General features: G+C 47.5%; 1 pseudogene; it reads right to left on the reverse strand.

The window, feature by feature from the left end:
* Positions 1-801: 801 nt before the first annotated feature.
* Positions 802-919, reverse strand: LOC126459689 (5S ribosomal RNA; annotated as a pseudogene).
* Between the last annotated feature and the right edge of the window lie 10,465 nt (positions 920-11,384).

The following is an 11,384-nucleotide window of genomic DNA, read 5'->3' on the forward strand; positions in this document are numbered from 1 at the left end:
TCAGCGGCGGCCGGTACAGGGGGGGCGGCCGCGAGTGGCACACGTGCGGGGGGGCGGAACCTAAACTCGTCGCGGCAACAGAGGCAAAACTAGGCCCACCTAAAATATCCTCACGTGGCAACTGAACAGGCGGCCTGCGTTTAGGGCAGTTTTGTCGGTAATGACCGACAGCACCACAAAAAAGGAACACGTCTGAGGTTGACCACTATAGGTTATAAAAGCACGATGACCGTTAACTAACAAGAAAGACGGAATATGTTGTCGTACCACCATCTTTACACTCCTCACGCCATTTTCAACCTGGAAAACATAGGCGGAGGACCACTTCTCTTTAATTGCAGATAGCACAGTCCCGTACGGCCGCAAATGACGAGATATTGTGTCATTCCGGATTTCGAAAGGCAAGTTAAACACACGAACATTTCGAAGGCCAAACCCGCCATGAGAAATAGTCACGTTACTAATTCAACCGACTAGATGTCGAAATCTACGGACACCGTCATTAACATTTACAACGGTATCACACAATTCTGGAGTTTTCAACTTCAAAAACACGGAATTGATAAAAGCGTCAAACTGAACTCCGAGAACGTGATCGGTAGACAAACACAATTCCTCGAGTATCCAGCGATGAATTTCGAAAGCTGACGGTTTTCCGACGGAACTATCGAATTCGCTTTGCACGTTATTTTGGCGCTCTTCACTAGCATCACAGAAACTTTCCGTAACTTACGGACGCTAGGCAGAAGACAGACGACACACGAGGCGCCGCCGGCCCAGTCGCACGAGGTAAACACTGCTCGCTCGGCACCGAGGTGTTGCCAGGCGGGCAGCCAGCTAAGTACTAACCGGGCCCGATGTTGCTTAACTTCGGTGATCGGACGAGAACCGGTGGATTCAACATGGTATGGCCGTTGGCGCCCATATAATGTAGGCGCACGGCAGAATTCGCATTCGCTTCTTATCCCAACACACACAAAATCATACTTTTCGGCCGAAAGCAGCCGCATGTTTTTTTATTGACAATTCGTCATGTTAGCGCGAACACAATCCTGAGTTCCAAAAGTTATGCGCCGGAAGGACGCGCTTCGTATTTTTTTTTTTTTTTTGGTGAGATTTATAAATTTATTTATTAACATTACATCGTTACAAGATAACATCTTTACAACAAAACACGAACAGAATTGTAATTGTGGGCACCTCCTTCCGCAATCCGACGTGCCAGCAGAGCGACTGCCGAATTAGCGGGCGCACCGCCGCGTGTGTGAGACGCACAGCTGCTCGTTGCACCTCCTGTCATCCGCCTGGCGCGTGCAGCCTTCGACACTAGCGGAGGACGCATCTTGTCCCTGGTGTCAAGCGCGGTGGGCTGGCGCGCGGCCGACCGGCGTATGGGGCGTGCGGGGTGCGGCAGTGTCGTGCTGGAGGTCGCCACTGGTAGCTATGTGGGCTTCCTCGCCTCGCCTCGCCTCGCCTCACACCAGGTGTTTGCGTAGTTTGCAGTGAATTCGCACCATTCCTGTCCCCGTCTTCGCTCGACTGCCGCTCGCTGCCGCTCGGGTCGTGGCCCATATAACAGCGCAAGCACAAGAAACGTCTGCAGGAGATGACGAGATGAGACGAGACGACTAAAGAATAAATTTATGATTACATGTCGAAGTAGGAATAGTACACAGCTACACAACAACAGGCACTGACGTATTTCAGAACAATTCTGCCGATTCGTACTGTTTTGCCGTTTTCAAAGACGAAGGGGAGCTAACAGCCCTTTTTTTAAGGTGTGTGAGAAACGTGAGGAAGGAAAAACGCAACGCGAAACAAAATAAAAAACCATTCTAGGAGGACAACGACCACAATACGGCAGCGGAGGCCCACCGCCGCCAGAGAAAAGCAAAGAAAGTGACTCCCTAAAAACACAATCAACGACCACACTAAAAATTTCAAATATGTCGGATGCGCGGGAATGGTGAAATCCACACAATTCTGGCAGCATCAAACATATTTCGTCTTCGCGATAAGTTTGATTTCCGTTCCCAAATAGGCAACCATTTCAACACAAAATATCTTTAAGCACCGTCTCACATTTCAGAGACAAATCAATGACAGTCCTGCAATAGTCACAAAAGGGAAAACGTCAACATTAGAGAACAAGCGTCAAAACCAGGAGAGAAAGACCAAAAGGGACAATCGTAAGGACAACCGCCCAAAATGGCGGAAGAAGAGTCGAGTCGGTGAGACATATTACCGTCAGACATCAAGAAAATAGAACAATGTACCAATCTGTACAACCCACCAGAAGAAACAGTGGAATGGGAAGTACATAATCATGACAGAAGAGGAATATGTAAATTGGTAAAGGCGGTCCGTAGAGGGACATCTAAAAACCGGGCATAATTGGAAACACACTGCGGGTTCTGTTTCTCCCGTCCATAATAGTCCCAAAGATACGTCAAAAACTGCAAGCGATCCATAAGTCGGAGAGAGAAAATCGCATGTGCCGCACGCGCGGCGATCCACACGGTAGCATTTCTCTTGGTGGCAGGATACGGCCGCCAGTCGGGAACCAGGATATATAAAGGTTGTATGGCACGCGGGGTAGTCCTATTGATCAACGCCAACATCTCACGGGTGGCATCCCACACCTCTTTAAACTGGGGGCACACAAAGCGGTGTTCGATCGTGTCTTCAGCCGCGCACCGCCCACAGTGGCCACTCGGGAGCAGATTGATTGCGTGGAGTTCCGCATTCGTGGCAATGGTGCGGTTCACAACTTTATACCAGGTATCCCGAACATCTGATGACAACAAGTTACTGGAAATGTTGGACCACACCGTCCGCCAATCGCATTGCGGCAGCCTCAACTCCCATTTGTTAGTCGGCGGAGTTCCACGGAGGGCCTCTGCGATCGCGCGGACGTTACCCCGGCGCCGGTCGTCACCTATCAGATAGCTTGTGTGGAGGAAATACTGGCGAACGAAATTCAATTGATACGGGATAGCCTGGACAGAGACAGGCGCGCGGAGAGAAGCTGGGCGGTAAAGGTCGAAGAGTGCAGACGTGGGGCACTGCCCGGCAGTGGCGATCACACAGTTGGTCCGGTGGAGCAAAAGAGCAGCACACTTGGAAGGAAAATCGACCATACCGAGGCCGCCTCTGTCCGGCGGGAGCGTACAAACATTGTAGGCGACTTTAAAAATTTCGCCTCGCCAGACCAGCCAAGAAACAGCATGCTTGATGGCCCGTTCGATCTCCTTCGGCACCGGCAAAACTTGAGCCAAGTACCAGGCCTTGGCCAACATCTGGGTATTAACAATCGAAACCCTCTCCAGCAATGATAAATTTCGTTTGGCGGCAGCCTGAGTCGCCGCCCGAACAGAATATAACACCGCGCGCCAATTTAACACCGTCATCCGTTGTACATTTGGAGTCATCTGGATCCCAAGAATCTTATGCCGCAACTGTACGGTATACCAATCACGACGGACATCTCTCATGGTCACAGTAAGCGGCAGTAAGATGGACTTACGGGGATTCACAACCGCACCCGATGCTGTTTCAAACTGGTGAAGAATGAGTCGTAATGTGTCAATATCGTCGGGACGTTGGATAAAAACTCCCAAGTCATCCGCATACGCCCGACAAACAAGCGAACCCGTACCAAACGGGACACCGTGGCAAACATTCGTTATTTTACGGAGCAGAGGATCCAAAGCTAAAACGAATAATCCCATGGAAAGCGGGCACCCTTGGCGGACGGATCTGTTCATCCTGAGAATATCACCGGCCTGACCATGGAAAAGTATTCTGGAAGTAGCCGATTTCAAACGGTTGGATATCACATGCGTCAATTTTTAAACCAAACCCCAATTTAGACATGACCCGCCGCAAGTACTCGTGACTGATTCTATCAAACGCATTGTGCAAATCAATGGAGAACATCGCAGCCCGCCCGCCACGGCGTGACGTGGCATAAGCGATACACTCTGTCTGGCGTGAGGTCGGTCGCTTGACGGTGCGTTCGGCGCGGGCCCGCCCGTTGTCGGCGCGCCGTAAGGCACGGAAGCTCGCGCTGGGGCGTATCGCTTTCCAGTCGGGTTTGCCGCGGCAGTCCTCACGGGGGAAGTGATGCGTCTCTCATAGCCTCTCCTTCCCAAGTGGCTCTTTCCGCCTTCCCGTGGTGCCAGATGTTAAGCTCGGCATTATGCCTTGCGACAAAAGGGAGAGCTGCGACCCAACCCGATGCGAAAGCGAAGGGTGCGTGGCACAGGGGGAGCTGTGTCGAGGGACCGAACACCTGTCCCTTCTGTTCGCAGGGCACAGACAAGCACGTGCTCTGCATGCCGGCGATCTCGTTTGTCGGCGTGGGATCGCGGCGCGAGTCGGCAAGGGCGCTTCGCCGCGCCCCTGGGTAACCGGGGCGTGTTCTGCCAAACCCAGGAGGTGGTGACATCGCCTGGGCCAGGTTAGATGGGTCCAGACCGCCGAACGACTGGGGGACCAGCCCGCCACCTGAGTTGGAGTGGGTCCTTGACCGAGAGGTGGAAACTGGGAAAGTAGGCGGCGAAGGGCGAGGGGTGCATCCGCCTCTCCGGAGTGCGCGCTGCACTTGCCGAGGAGCGTCGAGTGAAATCGTCGATGACGGGGTCACCGACGGGGACCAGTGCACTGGCGACGGTGCGTTGAACCCGGCAGCTCAGAAGTGCCCTTGACCTAGGGGGCGAGGTCGGTGGGCGAGCTGCAGAAGTCCCCCCCCCCCCCCCATGCCAGAGGAGCCGGTCCGGGGCAAGAGACGGGCTCCCACCTTTTTTATCACTCGTTATAATCATGGCTACAAATGAAACGAGTGATTCGTGTGCGCCTCAAAGGGCTTCCGCTGCGCCTGATCCCTCTCCCCAGGACGAGCAGGGACAGGCAGAGAATGAAACAGTTATGCAGAGATATTCTAGAATTACGACGCTCATGGAGCAAAAAATAAATAAACGGCAAGATAAGCCAAGCTGGACTTGCCATCATCAAAAATGAGCTGGCAGCATGGGCTATTGCCCAGGCTAAACTCGAAGGTAGAGTGGAAGAGCTTGAAAAGGAGAATGATAGATTAAGGAGGCAACCGCCAAAGACGTGGGCAGCAGTGGCCGCGCAAGTGCCCACTATGCGCCCACAAAGTACGACTAGAGACACTATTGATAAACTGACCAAAAGAACAGATACAGTTGTCTTCCTCAGGACACTGCCTGGGCAGGACACAAGCGTCAAGAAAATTCAGGAACTATTTACAAAAAATATAGACCCTGTTAAAGACAAAATTAGAATTAAAAAGGTTAAACCGAGTAGAAATTCTGTTATAGTCGAAGTTGCCTCCGAGGAAGACAAAAACAAATTGTTGAACAACCAAAAACTGAACTCGGTGGTAAAATGTGAACCACCGAGAAAAATAAATCCTGTCATACTAAATGACGTTCCCACAATCATGACGAATGAAGAACTCTTAGAGACAATTAGAAAACAAAACTTTGATGATATAAATGAGGAAGAATTTAAGAGCTGCTTTAAGCTAAAATTTAAGACTGGGCCACGGGGTCGTGATGTTGTTCATCACGTCGCCGAGGTGTCAGCGCCAATGTGGAAAAACATAACAACAATGGGCAGACTATATGTTGGCTTTTACGCCATAAATACAAGAGATTATGTCGTGGTACCTCGTTGCCACAACTGTGGTGACTTGGACCACATCTTAAGGCTCTGCACCAGGGAGCCGGCGCGCACTAGGTGCGGGGAAAAAGGTCATAGCCGAAAAGACTGCAAGGCGGCGGCAGTTTGTATACCATGCAAGAATCGCGGGAAGAAGCCTTGCGGAGCCACAGGCAGGAATTGCCCGACATACAGAATGTTGGAGCAGAGATTAATCTCCAGAACTGACTATGGTTGAGCCCGGCATACCGAACAGGATGTCAAAGCGAAAGTCCCCGAGCAAAAGGAGGAGGGATGCTATGAGGGCAAACAGATTTAAGAATTTTTTGAGGTCACTTTCGGGCGCCTCTAAAATTGAAGTAAAAGACAAAGCCATACAGACTGAATTTTCAACAATGGACATTGGCATACAAACCAATCTCCCCCTCACTGCTGAAACTCCCTCCTCTGGAAGCCGGGGAACAAAGCCGGAACTACACCAACAACGGCAAGGGCATCCTGTGGCTGTGGCAACACCTAAAGACAATCATACAAATAAACAACCCATTCAAGAAAATACAGTGACAAGCTCATGCACGAGCCCCACTGTACAAAGCTCACCAATAGTCAAACTGCCACCAGTTGATCCAGTTAGGGTGTACCCCAACTTGGAGTACACCATGCAACTACCCAGACTAGAGCAGCCGGCTACCCTGACCACTGCCTTACGACATGTGGTCCGTGTAGGACATGAAGACGGCAGGAAGATAACCTTCTCGGTTATGGAGGCTGTTGACAGAATCCAGCTAAAATCAGTGAATCTCCCCACTGACTTCGGAGCCTTGCGAGATCTGCTTAAAAAAGTGTTCGAAAGACGAGGTGAAAAGTTTGATCTTGACGATATTTACGCACAATCAGTAATAGCACATGGATGAATTGCTTTCGACTGCAGTAAGACCTGGCCACATGACCGAATACATACGTACTTCCCCTAATGAAAAAATGGTTCAAATGGCCCTGAGCACTATGGGACTCAACTGCTGAGGTCATTAGTCCCCTAGAACTTAGAACTAGTTAAACCTAACTAACCTAAGGACATCACAAACATCCATGCCCGAGGCAGGATTCGAACCTGCGACCGTAGCGGTCTTGCAGTTCCAGACTGCAGCGCCTTTAACCGCACGGCCACTTCGGCCGGCTTCCCCTAATGACAAAAATAACTATTGGACAGCTCAAAACTCATAACAGCAGACTCGTGATGCAGGAGCTCCGAAGGGAGGTGGAGGAGAGGAGACTAGATGTACTCTGTCTACAGGAGCCATACTCCCTGGCTGGAAAAATAGCTTTTGCTGCCGCGAGCTGGCAAATAGTCAGCAGAGGGGATGACCCGAAGGCGGCGATCATAATCATAAATAAACTCCTAAGAGTCACCACACTCTCACAGTTCACAACTAGCCACTGTAACGTCGTGGAGCTCCAAACCCCAATGGGAACCATAATTCTCATAAACATGTATTTTCAGTATGGGGACAACATAGAACACTACATAGATCACCTAGCGAGAGTTACCACGGCGTTGCAGGGAAGAAAAGTCGTAATAACAGCTGACATTAATGCCAAATCCCCCCTGTGGTACAGTGGCACAAGAGATGCTAACGGTGAAAAAGTCGAGGAACTTATAATGGCATCACAACTTGTGGTGGCAAACAGGCCTGGCAATCCTCCTACCTACGCTGCCGGAGGAGGACAGGGCACAAGTATTGATATCACCCTTGTAACTCCAAATACAGCTAACATTATTCAAAACTGGAGAGTCACAGAGAATGCCACCACAAGCGACCACAATTTGATATCTTTCACCTTGCGAGAAAGAGAGTGCTGCTGGGCCACGGGATGGGAGGTGCAACTAAATTACAGAAGAGCTGACTGGGAACGCCTAGCGAGGGAGAGTGACATTCCTCCATCACCAGAAGGTGACATGCATCTGGACATGGACGTAGACCAGAGAGCAGAGGAACTGGTGAATGCAGTGACAAGAGCGGTGAAGGCAGCCGTACCTACAAGGAGGAAGGCCATGGCGGCCTCTCCGTTACCATGGTCCGCTGAACTAGGAGAACTGCGTCAATCTGTCAGAAGGCTGAGGAGGCACTACCAGCGCAGTGTCGTCTGGCAGGAAAGACAAAGGTGGCAGATGCTATATAGAGAGGAAACGCGGAAGTTCCAAAAGGAACTGCGCAAAGTTAGGATGAGAAGCTGGGAAAACTTTGTGCTCAACCAGCTAGTCACGGATCCATGGGGGCTTTCGTATAAGTTAGAGAGAGAAAAAATCCGCTCTCCTCTGGAGCTATCAACAGTCAGGTGCGGGGACAGGATGACGGAGTCCTGGCAGGAGACTGCGGGGGTCCTCCTCTGGTCCCTGTTGCCTGACGACAATGCGGATGGGGAGACAGAGGGGCAGAAGCAACTCAGAGATGAAGTCCAAGAAGTATACGTTAATGAGACGGCTGTCTACCCCTTCTCAGTGGATGAGGTGGCAACCCACATAAGATCATTGAAAAAAGGAAAAGCACCTGGGCCAGACGGCATTGTGGCGGAGGTGGTGCAGTTTCTGGCGCCTCAGCTGACTGCGCCACTAACACATCTATATAACGAATGCCTCAGACAGGGAAAATTCCCTAAGAGATGGAAAATGGCAAATGTAATAATTATAAAGAAAGGACCAGACAAGGACCCAGCAGAAGTGAAATCTTACAGGCCGATTTGCCTGCTGGATGTATTTGGTAAAATACTGGAGAAACTGCTGGCTGACAGATTGACAGCACACCGAGTGTTGTGTGGGGTGAGTGACAGGCAGTTCGGGTTCAGGCCGGGGCGGTCGGCATCTGATGCAATCGCCCTAGCGGCCGAGGTCTGTGGCTCGACCCCGCACAAATACGTAGTTGGCATCGTGGTTGATATCAGTGGCGCCTTCGACAACCTGTGGTGGCCTTCGCTCTTCTCCTGCTTGCGGGAGAAAGAGTGTCCAGGGCCGCTATACGGTTGCCTGAGGAGCTATTGCAAGGATCGGGAGGTCTGGTTATCATCATCTAGCGAAAGAGTTGGAAAGATAATTACCAAAGGATGTCCCCAAGGTTCCGTCTTAGGACCCCTCTTCTGGGACATCCATATGGAGCCTTTATTAGATAGATTACAACAAAGTGATGAGGTGCTAGAGGTGATAGCCTACACGGATGACCTCCTCCTGTTGGTTGGTGGCCGTAGCCGCGAAGACATTGAACCGAAAATAGAGACAGCATTAGAAAACTCCAACAGTGGTGCCACACAACTAAAATGACGATATCGCCCAGTAAATCCACCTACCTGTAATCTCCCCACAAAAATTTTATAAGACAATATTATATAGAAATGGAGCCAAGAAGCAATATCGTCCCCACAGAAATATTTAAATAAAAAATATAATAATAAATGGGAGCCAAGTGTAACCTCCCGCAATGAAATCTACTGACAATGACAATTAAACAAAAATTAGCAATCTGACCCACGTATAAGTTCCTCACAAAAAATGAAAGTCAATTCAGTGATAAGAAAATCTCAATGATAATGATAATTCAATTAAACCGAAATATCGGTCTTTGGCCCTGTGCAAAAAAATCAGAATTAATTTCTTACCTCAGTATAACTGCATGTCAAATTTCTGCTCTTATTGTTGGCCACGGCTTGGAGGAAATGCATTGCAAATAATATATTTTTTTTTAAATTTAACTGAAACTTTACTTTAAAGGAAATGGAAGGAAATCGTTGGTTCAAATAAATGGTTTGTTTTTTGTAAAAAAAATTGCTTTGAAATCAAAATTATTATTGGGGCACTTGTTGAAAATTAATTACAATAAATAAACTTTACATTATCTGATGATTACCTTAATTAACAATATACCACATTCAGCCTCTTGACCAGAATGCCATGTCGACGCTCGCCGACTCCTCACACACACAACTGCACTCGACTGCTACTACCGACATACTGCTGGCGCAACTGAACTGAGCTACTGCTATCGACAGACTGTACTGCATGACGACTACTAGCGTACTGCTCGCAACACTCGCGCGGTCAAGCGCAGACTAACCACGATAAAAGGCTCTCTGGTCAAAGATTTTATCATGCCTCACCATCGCTGCTACGTTACATACGTGTTTCATAACCCTCCACTGGGGGGGGCAAAAATTTGGCAGCGATGGTGAGTCATTTGGACTTGCCATCGCAAGAAATTTTTACAATTTACAGAATATTCAAATTTAGTACATAAATTAAATGTGGTGCACATGCACCGAGTACAAAATATATCAGACAAAGACAAAATGTGAGTACAAAACATAGTAGCAAATCAGAAAACTGTATATACAAATTATTTGACAGATAAAAGAGTGCACACGCACTGAAAAAATTCTTTAGCATATTCAGAACAAATAAACAGAATGGCAGAAAATCATGTTGATAAGTGACATGAGTGTACTCGCACTGGAGTTGAGAACATATCAGCAAATGACGAAATGTATATACAATGAGTCACAAATGACATAAGTGCATACGCACTGAAGTATTGAACATACAGAATGAGTACAAATCATATTGAAAATGAGGAAAGTGCACAGGCACTGAAGTTCAGTAGAAAACATATTAACACCTAACATAAGTGCACATGCACTGTAGTTCAAAACATATCATTAAAATAAAAATGTATATACAATATAAAAGACAAGAGTGCACATATACAGTACTTCAGAACAAATCGAAAAAATGTCTTTAGCATTTTCGCAATAAATAAACATAATGGCAAAAAATCATGTCGACAAGTGCCATAAGTGTACTCGCACTGGAGTTCAGCGAATCGAAAAAAATGTATAGCCATGAACATAAATGATGTTAGCAAAAAATGATTTTCATTATTAGGATAGGAAAGGGAAGGATTGCATCATGGTTGTAGCACTTTAGATTGCACACAGCTGTTCTGAAAGTCCATATCTTTCCACAGAAGTACAACACCAAGTGACACAATTTGAAGTTCTTTTCCCATCAGAATTTATCAGTGTAGCCAAGACACTGAACTGTCGTAGTAATGTTCCATGTTCTCATTTTGGCAGTACACTAGGTACACCAAACAGTGGGACCATAATAACGTCTTCATCGCTCACGATGGTGGACAGCATGTCGTGTCAACACCACGCTCTTACAAGGCACACCAACGTAGAATTAGTGCAAAACCAAATATAGTGCTCCATGATCACTAGGATAGACAGGACAAATGGACATTGCAGTAATTCAGGGTAGTTAGCTCATAAGGTGAAGGACATTAAGTCACATACCAGTCTTCATTAGTAGTTTGCGGCATTCATAGCCCAGTTATTGAACATTTCTGTACCATGTATGTAGTATTACAGAAAAATGTTCATTAATTGTTTTACATAGAATCAGTAGCCTTCTTTTCCTAGTTACAAAGCATTATTAAATAATCGCATTCTTTTCCAGTTACGAAGTATAGCATAGTTAATTAATCATTTGTCATTCCAATATAGTATTAATCATTAGCCTTATCCTAATTACAAAGCATTATTAAACAATCACATTCTTTTCCAGTTACAAAGCATAATTAATCATTTGTCATTTCAATATAGTAAGAATCATTAGCTTTTTCCTAATTACAAAGCATTATTAAACAATC

The sequence above is a fragment of the Schistocerca serialis genome, chromosome 2 (assembly GCF_023864345.2).
Source record: "Schistocerca serialis cubense isolate TAMUIC-IGC-003099 chromosome 2, iqSchSeri2.2, whole genome shotgun sequence".
Classification (NCBI taxonomy): domain Eukaryota; kingdom Metazoa; phylum Arthropoda; class Insecta; order Orthoptera; family Acrididae; genus Schistocerca; species Schistocerca serialis.